The following is a 12,500-nucleotide window of genomic DNA, read 5'->3' as shown; positions in this document are numbered from 1 at the left end:
CAGTGGCGACGCCAAGTCATACCTGAAACAATTAACCGGTAACCGGCAGTGTTTTGAGTACGTACGTTTGCTACCTTCACCTACACCCTAGACATTTGGGAGAGGAGGGTCAAGTATTTATGTATATATATATATATATATATATATATATATATATATATATATATGTCTGTCTCATCTAAGTTATTATCAACCCTAGTGTAGGTACTATATCTAAAAAATAACGGTTTACCTCTTAAATTTAGTATACAATAGCTAAAGATGAGAAAAGCTGTTTCGCCCTCTTTTTAAATCTGCATATATTTCAGGCACACCTCTTCTTGCTGGGTTGCAGGAATCTCACAATCGTCGCCAACCACAAAGCGCACACCAAAATCTCCAGTGACAAGAAACTCAAGGATATCAACAAACCCCTTATTCTGAACCTTAAAGAGAGGGCACTAATGCACTCCTTCCATATCAAGTACCTAAAGGGCAAGCGGATGCATTGTCACCGTACCCAGCTCTATCAGGCCACCCAGAGGAATCGAATGAGGCCAACAATGACCTGTTGCGCAACCATGATTGCAGCTGCAGCAAAAGCCGTTGAAGATGAAGAAGGTCACGTAATGGACCTCCTACAGGTTGAAGAGGAAGCAGCCAAGGATGAGTAATTGTTACGAAACGAGTGTGTATCCAATGATAGCTGGAACGAGATATGGAGCTGCTCGCTCATGGCCATATTTCAGGATGCGGCACCATCTGCCATGCCAGGGAGATCTTGTCTTGTACACTAGGCACCTCCCATTGGTCATCCCCACAGTCCTCAGGCGCTCTTCATACCAACCTCCTTGTAGGCCATCAAAGCAAAAATTATGCTCTGCTGGGCACGTCAGTCTACTGATCCGGCATCGATACAGAAGTGGAACAAAAGCGGCGCTTGTGCCAAGTATGTGAGACATACACCCCCCGCTGAGGAATCGTGAACAGGCCTTGCACCATTCAGGCATAAAGTGTCACCCTACGGCCTCGACCTCATCAAACCCGACAAGCACGACCGTACCCAGAACCCCAGCAGTGGCTTTTGGGATCATTTGGGCACTATTATAGAGATGACAGCACCTCGATACTATCTGGTGCAGCACTCAGGAACAGGGTAGTTATCGGCACCTTAGAAGAAAGAGGAAAAAAAAAAGGGAAATATGAATTTAAAATGTATTTTGTTAGTATATGAATGTATGAGCGAGTGTTAGTATGAAATTAAAGAATAACATAAAGGACAGAGAGCAGACTGTTTCGAGACTTCTAGTTCAAAGTGAAGGAACTAAATATTTTAAATAACTTCTAGACTGAGCCAAAATAGAGAGGAAGAGCATGAGTCTTTGGTTCATAATAAAATATAAGTTGATCAGACTTATTTGTAATGAATACTTTCTATCACCCCCCCCCCCCCTTTCCTTAAACAAAGAATAATGATCCTCCCGATTGTGAAAAAAAAAAACACTTCCTTTTTACATTATACAAGTTCATCCCCTTTACTTTCCGGGGATAAACCCCACATCAGCATATGACGGCTTCACTTATCTACCCAAAGCTAAAGAGGGGGCTTGGGTGAGTGGCCATAAGATCATTGTCTAGGACTTTCTTCTGCATGTTTGATATGCGCTCTATGGTCATTATTAACACAACCAGGTAACATCATCAACTCAATGTATCCTCTTTTATTCTAAAAAAAAAAAAAAGAAGTTAAGTCTCCTTTACAAAAGTGATTGCTCCGTTGATTATTCTTCCATTATCTGGAACTAGATTTGAAAGAGTGATATCAATGTTTTTTTCCAATACGAAATAATCTAGGCTTTGTTATATGCCCCTGTGAACTGACGGTGTCATTAAAATAAAGGCTCCTGTATGGTAGTTTGTGCAAGAGAAGCATAGCAGAGGGAATATTTTTCGTCCACATAAGGATTGAGGTGAATGAGATCTGTGGTTTGACTCCCTTTTCAACTTCCTGTGGAGTATGTTCCATCTTTCGTTGATTTGTTTGTTGTGACATTCACTTAGTCACGAGCTGGATTTTTCATTTCTTTTCATGAGGGAAACAAAGCACATGAGATCTATACGCACTCAGCTAAAGTCCAGTCCAAAAACTGACCCGCCTAATTAGTCAGCTTGCTCATCGCCATAGGTGCTAGTCCAGGTACCCATTTTTGCTACTGATTTGCTGGCACTATGTAGCTTACGAATGATATATGAATCGTCGATAGTGCTAAATCGAAAAGCTTTGTTAACCCAATCAATTATTGTCCCTGTAGTTTTTTTGTGATTTTTGTTACATACAGATGACTCCACATGTGCCCAGGCAGCAAGGTGTCTATCAGTGTGGTGGTGGTTTGGTTTGCGAATTTCTAGCTTCGCCCGGGCCTTCTAGATATGGCCCGGCCTGTGTCAGCTTTTTACGGCTGTCTCATTAAGTTTCTGACACTCGGTGCTTACCGTGGCGGCGAGATTGCCAGCAAGCGCTCCTGCCGCCATGGTGTAAGCATTTCGCATAGCCTCTTTACCAGCACGGCGGCTGTTGTGGGCGGTCCATGTTTCAGGAATTGTGTATGGTCACAATTTTCTAGGTAGTGGACTAGTGTGGCGTTCGGCTCGCCGCAGTGCTTGCAGCACCATTCATCGCGTTCGATTGTTGGGATAATCTGCCATGCACAGTGGTAACCTAGGCGCATTCTGTGAAGAATGACTTCGGTACCTCTGTTGCTTACTTCAGAGAGTGCCAGTGGTTCATAGCCTGTGGCGTCTGAGTACCAGCTGGCCGAGGGGGAGGTTCTCGTTTCCTCTCTGTGGAGCTGTCGTAGGAAGGTACGACCGACCAAGGCACACTTCTCCATAAGTAATTTTCGGCTCGGTTTTATCGTCATGGGATTTGGGGGCATACCCTTGCCAGCGACGGCTAGTCTGTCAGCAAGCTCGTTCCCTCTGATGCCGATGTGGCTTGGGACCCAGTTGATGATAATTCTTCTACCCTGAGCAAGAATTCTCTGTGCCATTGTGAGAATCGTGGTCAGTAGGTAGATGTTGTCTGTGGGTGAGCTGTGCTGAAGACAGTCAATGGCTGCCCTGGAGTCTGTGTGTATGACCACGTGTCCTTCCCTTAGGGACGCGTGGCCTAGGGCTCCCATGATTGCAACTGCCTCTGCCTGTAGCGAGGAGGCGTTGTCTGTTACCCTCATGGATCGCGTGGTATCCCTAGCTGCAAAGCCGGCGCCTGCAGTGTGGCTCAAGGGATCGACCGATCCATCCGTGTAGTATGTTTTACTACCCGGAGGAGTGATGGCTGCAATGACCCTGTGGGCTTCTGCCTTTAGGCTAGGCATGGGGTATAGGCTCTTTTTCATTGACAGGCTCATTATGTTGAACTCTATCAGGCTCAGTGCTCACGGCGGGGCTTCGGCAAAGTCGGGGTGGGGGGAGTCCATGCCCTTAGCAAGAAGCTGTTCTTTGAGCTGATGGCGTATCAACACCCTGGCTGTATGAGACAGCCAGGAGTTGTTTGCAACGAGCTCGTTGTCTTGTTCGAGGCATCTGACTAATTTTTGTCTTAGGCTTGTGTTCCTGGGAGCCTGGATGACCTTTGACAGGAATTGTGTTGCCGTTAGATCGATTCGTGAGTCCAGGGGGAGAAGGTTTGCCTCCATCAGGAGGTTGAGGACCTTCGTCCACCTCGGGGCACCCAGAATGATCCTGGCAGCTTCATTTTGGACTGTTTCTAATTTGTCTGTGTGCTTTTTCTTTGCAGCAATTAGAGCGACTGAGGCATAGTCCACAATGGGCCGGACAGCATGTACATAGAATGATCTTAGTACTTTGTGTCTGGCTCCTATGCGTCTCCCAGTCATTGCTCTCATGACGGACAGCCTTGCTTTGGTTCGGTCAACCAGGTACTGGACCTCCTTATGGAAGGAGAGGGTCCGGTCTATCCTTACCCCAAGGTATAGGTAGTCCTTGACCCATTCTAATTCCACTCCCTGGATTTTCAGTCTTGTGCCTCGAACTCTCTGTCTCAGAGCCATGGCTTTGGATTTGGCTGCAGAGATCTTTAGTCCTGTCCTACAACACTCCTCTGACACGAGGTCCAGACAACGCTGGGCTTTATTCTGGCTGCGTGGTCCAGTGGAGGTGATAGCGAGATCGTCTGCATACGAGATGATCTGGCACCTCACTGGGAGGTTTATGTTGAGGATGCAAGTCATTAAAGTGTTGAATAGGGCTGGACTGAGAACCCCACCCTGTGGCGTTCCATTTTCGAGCGGCATGTGCTGCGATAGGTGACCCTGGAATTTGACATTGGCAGTCCTGTTCCTGAAGTAGTCACCTATCCAAGCCAAGAGCTTTCCTCTGATTCCCTTCTGGATCAGGCTTTCCTGAATGGCAAGCGGACTTGCCAGTTCAAAAGCCTTCTCCAGGTCAAGGAATACCACCACAGCTGGGCCCTTGCTGATTGTGCTTAAGAGCGTGGCTATGCTGTGTGCTGTGCCCATGCCCCTTGTGAACCCGTGAAGGTGTTCGTGCGGGGGTCCCGTTTTCCATTGAAGCCGGTTTAGTACCATCCTCTCAGCCGTCTTGGCCAGGCAGCTGAGCAGAGAGATGGGGCGGTACTTCCCCGGCTCCTTTGGTTTTGGGACGGGAACTATGGTAGCCCTCTTCCAACTCTGGGGTAGAGTGGAAGTTTCCCAGGACTTGTTGATGAGTTGCAAGAGTGCACGCTCACCTGCTAGTCCTAGGTGGGAGATAATGGGGTACGAGATCCCATCAGAGCCCGGGGCTGTGTTGGAACTGGTTTTATAGGCTTTCCTTAGTTCCCTCAGAGAAAAGATAACGTCTGAGTTATCGGGTTCGGCTGCCCTTTCTCTGATCTGAGCGTGTCTGTCTGGCTGTAGATGCTCTTGTCTTGCCCTCAGCTCGGCTGGCAGACTGTCGCTGCTCGTTCTCGCAGAGAACTCGTGCGCCAGTCTGTTAGCCTCTGCTTGGGGGTCGTGATGGGTGCACCTCGGGGCTGAGCGGCTGGTAGCTCGCTTGACCCGTTGCCACAGCTCTGAAAGGGTGGTTTGGTGGTCGAAGGACTCACACCATTCCAGCCACTTTTCCTGCCTGACTCTGTTGGCAGTTTCCTTGGCATCCGTGACAGCTTCCCTTAGGAGGGATAAGTTGTCAGGGGTTCTTTGCCTTCGGAATAGTTTTCGGCACATGTTCACCCTGTGGTTGACCTCCCTGATCTCGTCATTGAAGTACCAGGCGTCTTTGTGACTTCTGGACCCAGGCCGAGTTTTGGGTATGGTCTGTGAGGCTGCTTCATTAATGGCGTTTAGCAGGCTAGCTTCGAGCACTTCCACATTTTCGCTTTGTGGGGGATCGTTGCATCTCAGACAGAGGGCCAAGGCGTTTTGAAACGCCTGCCAGTTGGCCTTGTCTGTTTTCCATCTTGGATTCGGTCTTAGGATTTCGGCTGGGCCAGCATCCATGAGGGTAGTTATAGTTCCGTAATGGTCACTTGTGACGGTCTCGTCGACACACCAGCCAATCCTCCCCACCAGAGTCGCAGTGGCCAGGGTGAGGTCTAGGGCCCCTCTTCTGACGTGCGTTGGCTCTTGGTTGTTGAGGAGAGCGATCTCAGGGAATGTCTCTAGCACGTCGGCTCTGTGATAGCCGGCCGCATCCGGTGCCCGGCAGGGAGCCAGGATGGGGTGGTGTGCATTGAAGTCTCCCCCTATGATCACTCGGTCGTGTGCAGCAGAAGCACAGACCTGGCTGATGTCTAAGCTTCTACAGCGTGGCCGGCTGTACACATTGTACAGTTTGAGGGGCCCCCCGGCCAGGTGAACCTCGACAGCAAGGGATTCAACATCGTCTCCACAGTGCGATGCATCGGCTATTGCGGAGCAGGGGATTGTTGCTCTCACAAGGGTGATCAAGCCTCTCTTGTCAGGTGTTCGTGGCAGTGTGAAGGCACGGTACCCTGAGAAGCGAACAGTGTCCACTGTTAATGTCTCCTGGAGCATGACAATGTTCCTTGATCGCACTACTGCTTGGAGAAAAGCGTTCTTTGCAGAGAAGCTATTGATGTTCCACTGTAGGATGCTTAGATGGTGTGTCATGATGTTACTCAGTGATAGTTACATCAGAGACATTGTCGGAGTCTGACAACTCCATTGCGAGGTCCTCGCTGGTTGAGGGGTCCTCGTCTGTTGTCAGGACCTTAGGTCCACTGGGAGGTGGAGAGCCTTTGGTAGCTCTGACTTTGGTTGGTTCGGCTTTTCTCTCAGGCTTTTTCTTGGCTGGCCTTGCTGGCCTTGCCTGGGCAAGGTCAGCGTGATCTGGCTCTGGCTGCACAGATTCAGCCTGTTTTGGCTCTGCCTGTGAAGGCATGGCCTGGTTTGGAGTGGGGAGGGGAGTCTCGTCCTGGGGTGAGGGTGAGGCTGGTTTTGCTCTAGCCAGCTTTCTTCCCTTCAGGGCTGCGACAGTCTCGGTCATTGCCGTCATGGCGACCAAAACTGCCTTCTCGGCCTCCTCACTCGACCTCCCCAGGGCTGTTGCTACTGCTGTGACAACAGCAGTTAACAGGAGAGTCATATCGTCCTCGTCAAAGAGGAGATGATCATCTGTTGGGGAGGTTTTTGTGGTGCTCTTAGAAACTTTTTTCTGTAGTTTCTTTTTCTGCACCGTTGGCATTGTCGGAAACTCCTTTTTGTTGGAGACATCCGGTGTCGGCTGGGGGCGGCTTCCTTCCTCTTAGGAGGTCGGGAGGCCTTTTCGCTTTTGTTCCTTCCCCAGACATGGGTGCCCGGTGGGGCAGGAACAAAGTCTGGTCGGTTTTGAGCAACCTCTTGTCGCCTGAGGGCCGCCTTTTTCCTGACAGAGCAAGTCAGGCTCCAGGCATGATGCTTCTTGGCACAGTTGGGACATTTGGCTGTTGTGTCCCCCTTTTCCTCTTTGTATGCCTTGAGGCATACCTCTGTGTTGTGTGCCTTGCTACAGACACCACATTTAGGCTTGGCTGTACAGTTAGCCTGGTGGTGACCGTATTTCTGGCACTTGAAACACCGAAGTGGTTCTGGCATATACGTTCGAAGGTTGTAGGTGCCCCAGTTACCCAGATCAAGGGTAGTGGTTGGGGCACTTTTCATGGTCACCAGGACTTGCCTGGTTGGGGTCTTCCCCTTCGACATTCCTGAAATAGCAAGTCAGGCTCCAGGCATGATGCTTCTTGGCACAGTTGGGACATTTGGCTGTTGTGTCCCTCTTTTCCTCTTTCTTTCGCGGAAAGTGAGTCCAAGTTTGAATCTGAGACTTGTTATTTAAGGTTCAAACTTGTATGTAGGGCAGCCCCTGTAAAATACATCATGGGAGTCGTCACAGTTGGCACACGTGCGTGACTGTTCAGAGCAGTTTGATCAATTGTGTCCAGGTTGGGCACAGAGAGTGTTTGGCAGGACGGACTAGACCCAAACAATTCTGACATTGACAGGGGGGGGGGGGGGGTGACATGGTCAGATAGGAAGGGACTCTATGTCAGTGTAAACATTAAAGGGGAGGTCATGTCTATGGAAAATAATTTTGACAATATTGATGGAGAACTATGATGGCCCTTAAGGTGTGCAGTGTAGCACTGTATTGATATTGCATCATAGTCCATGAGGTAGGCGAGTAAGTCTTCTACACAGTCTGACCAATCCTTGTCGTAGACAGGGCAGTTTGTTGGGGAGATGGAGACAGTTCCGGTACAAATATTGAGGGTGGGATGAGGTTGGGCAGGTATGGGTTCGCCAGTGAAGTCAGGGTTGATAATGCTATAGCTTGGGATTCGCATGTAACTGTGGCAAACCAGGAATGATCGGGGCGGCTGCGGAAGGAAAGTTTGCCTACTTGTTTTGGAGGCATTTGGCTGGGCTAAAGAGTATTCCAGATATTTGTACAGGAGGGGATAGTAGGACGGAAACGTGTTGAAGATGGATTAGTGTTGTGAGAGGTAGTACTGCGAAGTGGTGGACAATACATTTGCAGTGTGGTAAAAAGGGGTAGGCTAGTTAATGAAGAAAGTTGTGGGGGTGGAAAGGATGAAGTAGTGGATGTTGGGAGAGGTGGAATGTCTCCTGGAGGTTGAGTATTGACCTGTATGGATGATTTGGACAGGACAGATGTGATAGTAAGTATTGAGGTGGGGGAAGTATTAGCAGTGTTCAGTGTCATGGTTAAAGGAGAGCCAGAGATCGGGGAACCCGAACTGAAATCAGTGGTACAATTTGATAAAGGGCTAAACCTTAATGCCCCTATTAATGGTACAAAGTCTTCATTACTGGCCATGGTAAGACTATGATATGTTGGGGAGAGAAATGTCCACCCCTCAGGGTCCCTTTGAGGGAGTAAGGGCTAAACAAAAAACGGGAATACCGTGCCCATGGCTCCCCCATGCCGTTCCTGACTGGCACAAAGTCAGCCTTTCATTCTTTCAACAGTACTCTCACACTTTAGCAACTGTATAGTTGAAGAGATTTGAGATCTCCCACAGGACCAAAAGGTACATGATTGAGAAATCTATACCGGAACTAAAACATGCCTGTCAGTGTGACTCTGCTCCTTTTTGCCAGAAGCATAAAGCCCCTGTCCACACAATTAAGCACTGCTTTTACTAACTACTACCAGTTATGGGTAGACAAGCCTGCCAGATACCTGCACCCTCTGTGTATATGACAACACATTCCAACAGGCACTGTTCAATCTTGGACGAGGCATAAATGCCTAGTCCTCCAGTGGTAATGATGAAGCACAGTAAACCCATTCTCTCCTCCTTATAAGATATGTGTTGGAGGAGAACTACTCAAAACATCATCTCAAGATGCTTGATATGAGTAGAATCTAGCTCCACAATACATGCAAACAAGCATTATGTACAACAACTTGTTCCGTGTCCTTGTGTAAGCAATTAAGCTAGGCAACTGGTACCTATAAGCAACTGGTAGAATTAATGTCCCATCGCTGAAAAGGAGGCTTTGGTAGGCATAAATGGCAATGCTACTTCCACCTCTCCCCACTTGGTTCTTCCAACAAATGATTGTTCCTTTGGGAAAACAACTTCCTAAGAGGGATATTATATCAGAAGCATAGGATGAGGCTAAGAAGGCTGCTCAAAGATAGCTACTTTCCCTAATGAGGTAATGAATCTGCCTTAGCTTACTTTAATCCTTAATCTGGAAGGGAACTGAATTGCACTTTTGCAAAGGAACTACCATCTCACAATTTTCATACAAAACAAAATCGTTTTTCATTTGACCATCAAAGTCCTTCTTTACGATGATGGAGTTCGTGTTCGGAGTCATGTTAGTCTTAGTGGCCCTGGGTTGTCTCCTCCTTGGGGAGGTGTAGCCTCTAATATCAAATGCAGATCAACTTCAGTGTAAGACACCTCTTTTCCAGTAAAAAGAAAATGAATCAGGAGTGTGGCTGAGGAATGACCCAGGCTACTTGGCTTTCCTATCTCAAAGGCCACAACTGAGGTAGAAGAGTGGGGAGTTGAGTATGATTACTGGTGCCTATTTTACCACAAAACCGAAGCATAGAGGGTAGACAAAGCAATAAAAAGTATAATAAATTGTGGGAAATACAAATAATAGCCCTTTACCACTTGACTTTATTTAGTGGTATAGAGCACAATGCAAAGCAAAATGAGAGGCCCTTGATTCCTGGAAAGCTCAAGTAACATTAGAAACAGTAGCTATTTGTTGAGTAGGGGGATCAGCAGCATATAGAATTCAATTCACATTTATTTTATTCTAAAATTACTTACATACAAAAAGCATGACAATTTTTCAATGAAAAAATTAAGTTAATTGTAAGATGTATCTAATCATTCCTGCTGGGAATTTTTAATACAGCACAAATGAGTTTTCATCATCTTACAATAAGTGTTACTTGTGACCAAGCCAGTGCTAAGTTGAAGATTAGCTCCGGGCCCATGCAACTAGGTACAGTGTGTCCAAGAACTTAAGTTTACAAGCGTTTGAGAAGAGGCTCGCACTGCACAAGCAAAATCAATGGACACCAACATTTCAGTAGGAGAATAGTATAGTTGGCTCCATTTGACAGACCCTTTTAGTAGTCAAAGATAAATGTACTTCTGACAAAGATATCATCTAAATTGGTCAAATAAATCACTTACAATGTGAAAATATTCATTCTCATTCATACCTATTCTACATGTTGCAATAAATGTATTTCATATAAGGCACAGTTTTGATCATTCCCCTGTTGGTCAATGGCAGGATATTACTTCATGCACATGTCAAAATTTACAATTCTCTCATTTTATAGTGTGCTCTTATCAAAATTGTTACCCATACTTAAATATCAATTACTGTATTATTTCAGTGTTGTTTGTTTGTGTTTTTCTGTCCCTCAAGGTTTCTAATGTACTGTACATTTTTTCTTGTGACTGACCTCTTTTTTTCTAAGTACAATAAATGGCTTTCACCTTATCCAACATGCTCTTGCTTATCTTTTCTTTGGTTTTGATATTATTTTGTGGTGCCTTCTAATACATCTTGTTACTTTGCAATACCACAAATGGTGTAAGGATGAATGGATTACTATTTGGGGTTCCCTGGAACAAATGTCATATATACATGTGATGATCCTTTTTCTCTGGCAAAGGAATTTTATCTCTTAGATGTGGGAGTGTGAAGTACTAGCCTTTAAATTCATCTCCAGAAGACTATAATCCTCTTCAGCATCCATTATCCTGAGTTTTTGTCTCCAGCCCACACTACTTGACTGTTTCCTGCAAGATACCACTTGGTAAATGGGTTTTGCTAAGTTGTTTCTTCCCTATACTGCACCTACAACAAATGATATTCAGCCAACAATATTTCATAAAAGGTTAAAATGTATTTCCCTACTTTTATGTTGTTATACTTCATTTTCCCACAGTTCATAATCTTGATGGACCATCAGCGTCAGCTGAACCTGAAAAAAAGAATTGTGAGGTCTTCAAACTAATGTCTTTTGTCTTTCAAGCTCTGACCATCAATATTTAATATTCATTTATAATTAAAGCTATATCTAAAGAGATGGTTTGGAAGAGAGAAAGAATGTGAAAGGGAAGGGGAAGAAAAAAAAAATACAGGAGGGAGAGGAAGCGAAAAATGGAGAGGAACAGGAACAGGAACAGGAAGAGGGAGAGAAAGAGGAAGAGAAATAGGGAGGAGAGGCTAAAGGTGAGAGGGAGCGAGAGAGAGAGAGAGAGAGAGAGGAGAGAGAGGAGAGAGAGAGAGAGAGAGAGAGAGAGAGAGAGAGAGAGAGAGAGAGTTTGAAGAGGAGAGAAGGGGAGAGAGGAGACGAGGGAGAAGAGGGGGAGAGAGAGAAGGAGGAGAGGAAGGGGGGGGGAGAGAGAGAGGGGGGGGGAGAGAGAGAGGAAGAGTGAGAAGGGGAGAGAGAAGGGAGAAAGGGGAGTGAGGAAAAGAGAAGGGGGAGAGAGAAGGAGGGGGAAGAGGAGAGGAGGAGGGTGAGAGAGAAGGAGTGAAAGAGAGAGGATAAAAAGAGGGGTGAGAGGAGAGGAAGGGAGAGAAGGAGGGGGAAAAGAAGAAGGAAAAAAGAGAGAGAAAAAAGGAAAAAAGGGAAAAAACGAAGGAAAAAATGAGAGGAAAGAAAGAGAAAAGAGGGAAAAGAGAAAAAGAGGTGAAGAAGGAAAAAAAGAGAGAGAAAGAAAAAGGGAAAAAGAAGAATGAAAAGGGAAAAAAGGAGGAAAAAAGAAGGAAAAAAGGAGAGAGAAAGGGGAAAAAGGCAGAAAAAGAGAGAAAAAAAAAGAAAAAAGAAAATGGAAAACGGAGGAGGAAGAAAAGAGAGGAGGGGGGAGAGAGAGGGAAAAAGAAAGGGAAGAGAGAGATGGTGAGAGAGAAGAAGAGAGAGAGGAGAAGAGAAAAGAGGAGAGAAAGAGAGAGAGGAGAGGGGAAAAAGGGAGGAAAAGGGAGAAGAGAGAAGGAGAGGGGAGGGGAGGGAGAGGGGAGAGAGGGGAGAGGGAGAGAGAGAGAGAGAGAAAGAGAGAGAGGGGAGAGAGAAGGAAGGGGGGGGGGAAGAAGAGAAAGAGAGAGAGGGGGGGGAGAGAGAGAGAGGAGAGAGAGAGAAGGGGGGAGAGGAGGAGAAAAGTGAGAGGAATGGGGGGAAAGAGAGGAGGAAGAGAGAGAGAGAGGAGAGATGGGGGGAGAGAGGAGGAAAAGAGTAGAGGAGAGGGGAGGATGAGAGGGGAGAAAGAGAGAGAGAGAAGGGGGGGGAGGAGAGAGAGAGGAGAGGAAGGGGGGGGGGGAAAAGAAGGAGTTGGGGGGGAGAGAAAAGAGGAGAGTGAGAGAGGGGGAAGAGAGGAGGGAGAGGAGAGGGGAGAGAGGAGAGAGAGAAGGGGGGAGAGAGAGAGAGGAAAAGAGAGAGAGGGAGAAAAGAAAATTTGAGAGGGGAGAGAGAGGGGGAAGAGAGAGAAA

The 12,500-nt window shown here is 46.8% G+C and overlaps 1 protein-coding gene and 1 long non-coding RNA gene across 2 annotated transcripts in view; both read right to left on the bottom strand.

The window, feature by feature from the left end:
- The window catches only part of LOC125031580, an 18,568-nt gene extending 16,098 nt beyond the window's left edge, over positions 1-2,470 (bottom strand). The window contains exon 1 of the mRNA XM_047622477.1: positions 1-2,470. This exon is cut by the window's left edge and continues 275 nt beyond it. The gene's annotated coding sequence lies outside the window, so the exon portion shown is untranslated.
- Positions 2,471-9,784: 7,314 nt separating this feature from the next.
- Positions 9,785-11,068, bottom strand: LOC125035694. Its single transcript, XR_007115834.1, has 2 exons — positions 10,929-11,068; positions 9,785-10,810 (listed from the first exon to the last, which is right to left on the bottom strand). It is a non-coding gene; the product is annotated as an uncharacterized LOC125035694 (long non-coding RNA).
- Between the last annotated feature and the right edge of the window lie 1,432 nt (positions 11,069-12,500).

The sequence above is a fragment of the Penaeus chinensis genome, chromosome 2 (genome assembly GCF_019202785.1).
Source record: "Penaeus chinensis breed Huanghai No. 1 chromosome 2, ASM1920278v2, whole genome shotgun sequence".
NCBI lineage: Eukaryota > Metazoa > Arthropoda > Malacostraca > Decapoda > Penaeidae > Penaeus > Penaeus chinensis.
The sequence above is the reverse complement of the archived record's forward strand: the minus strand, read 5'-3'. Positions and strand labels throughout refer to the sequence as shown.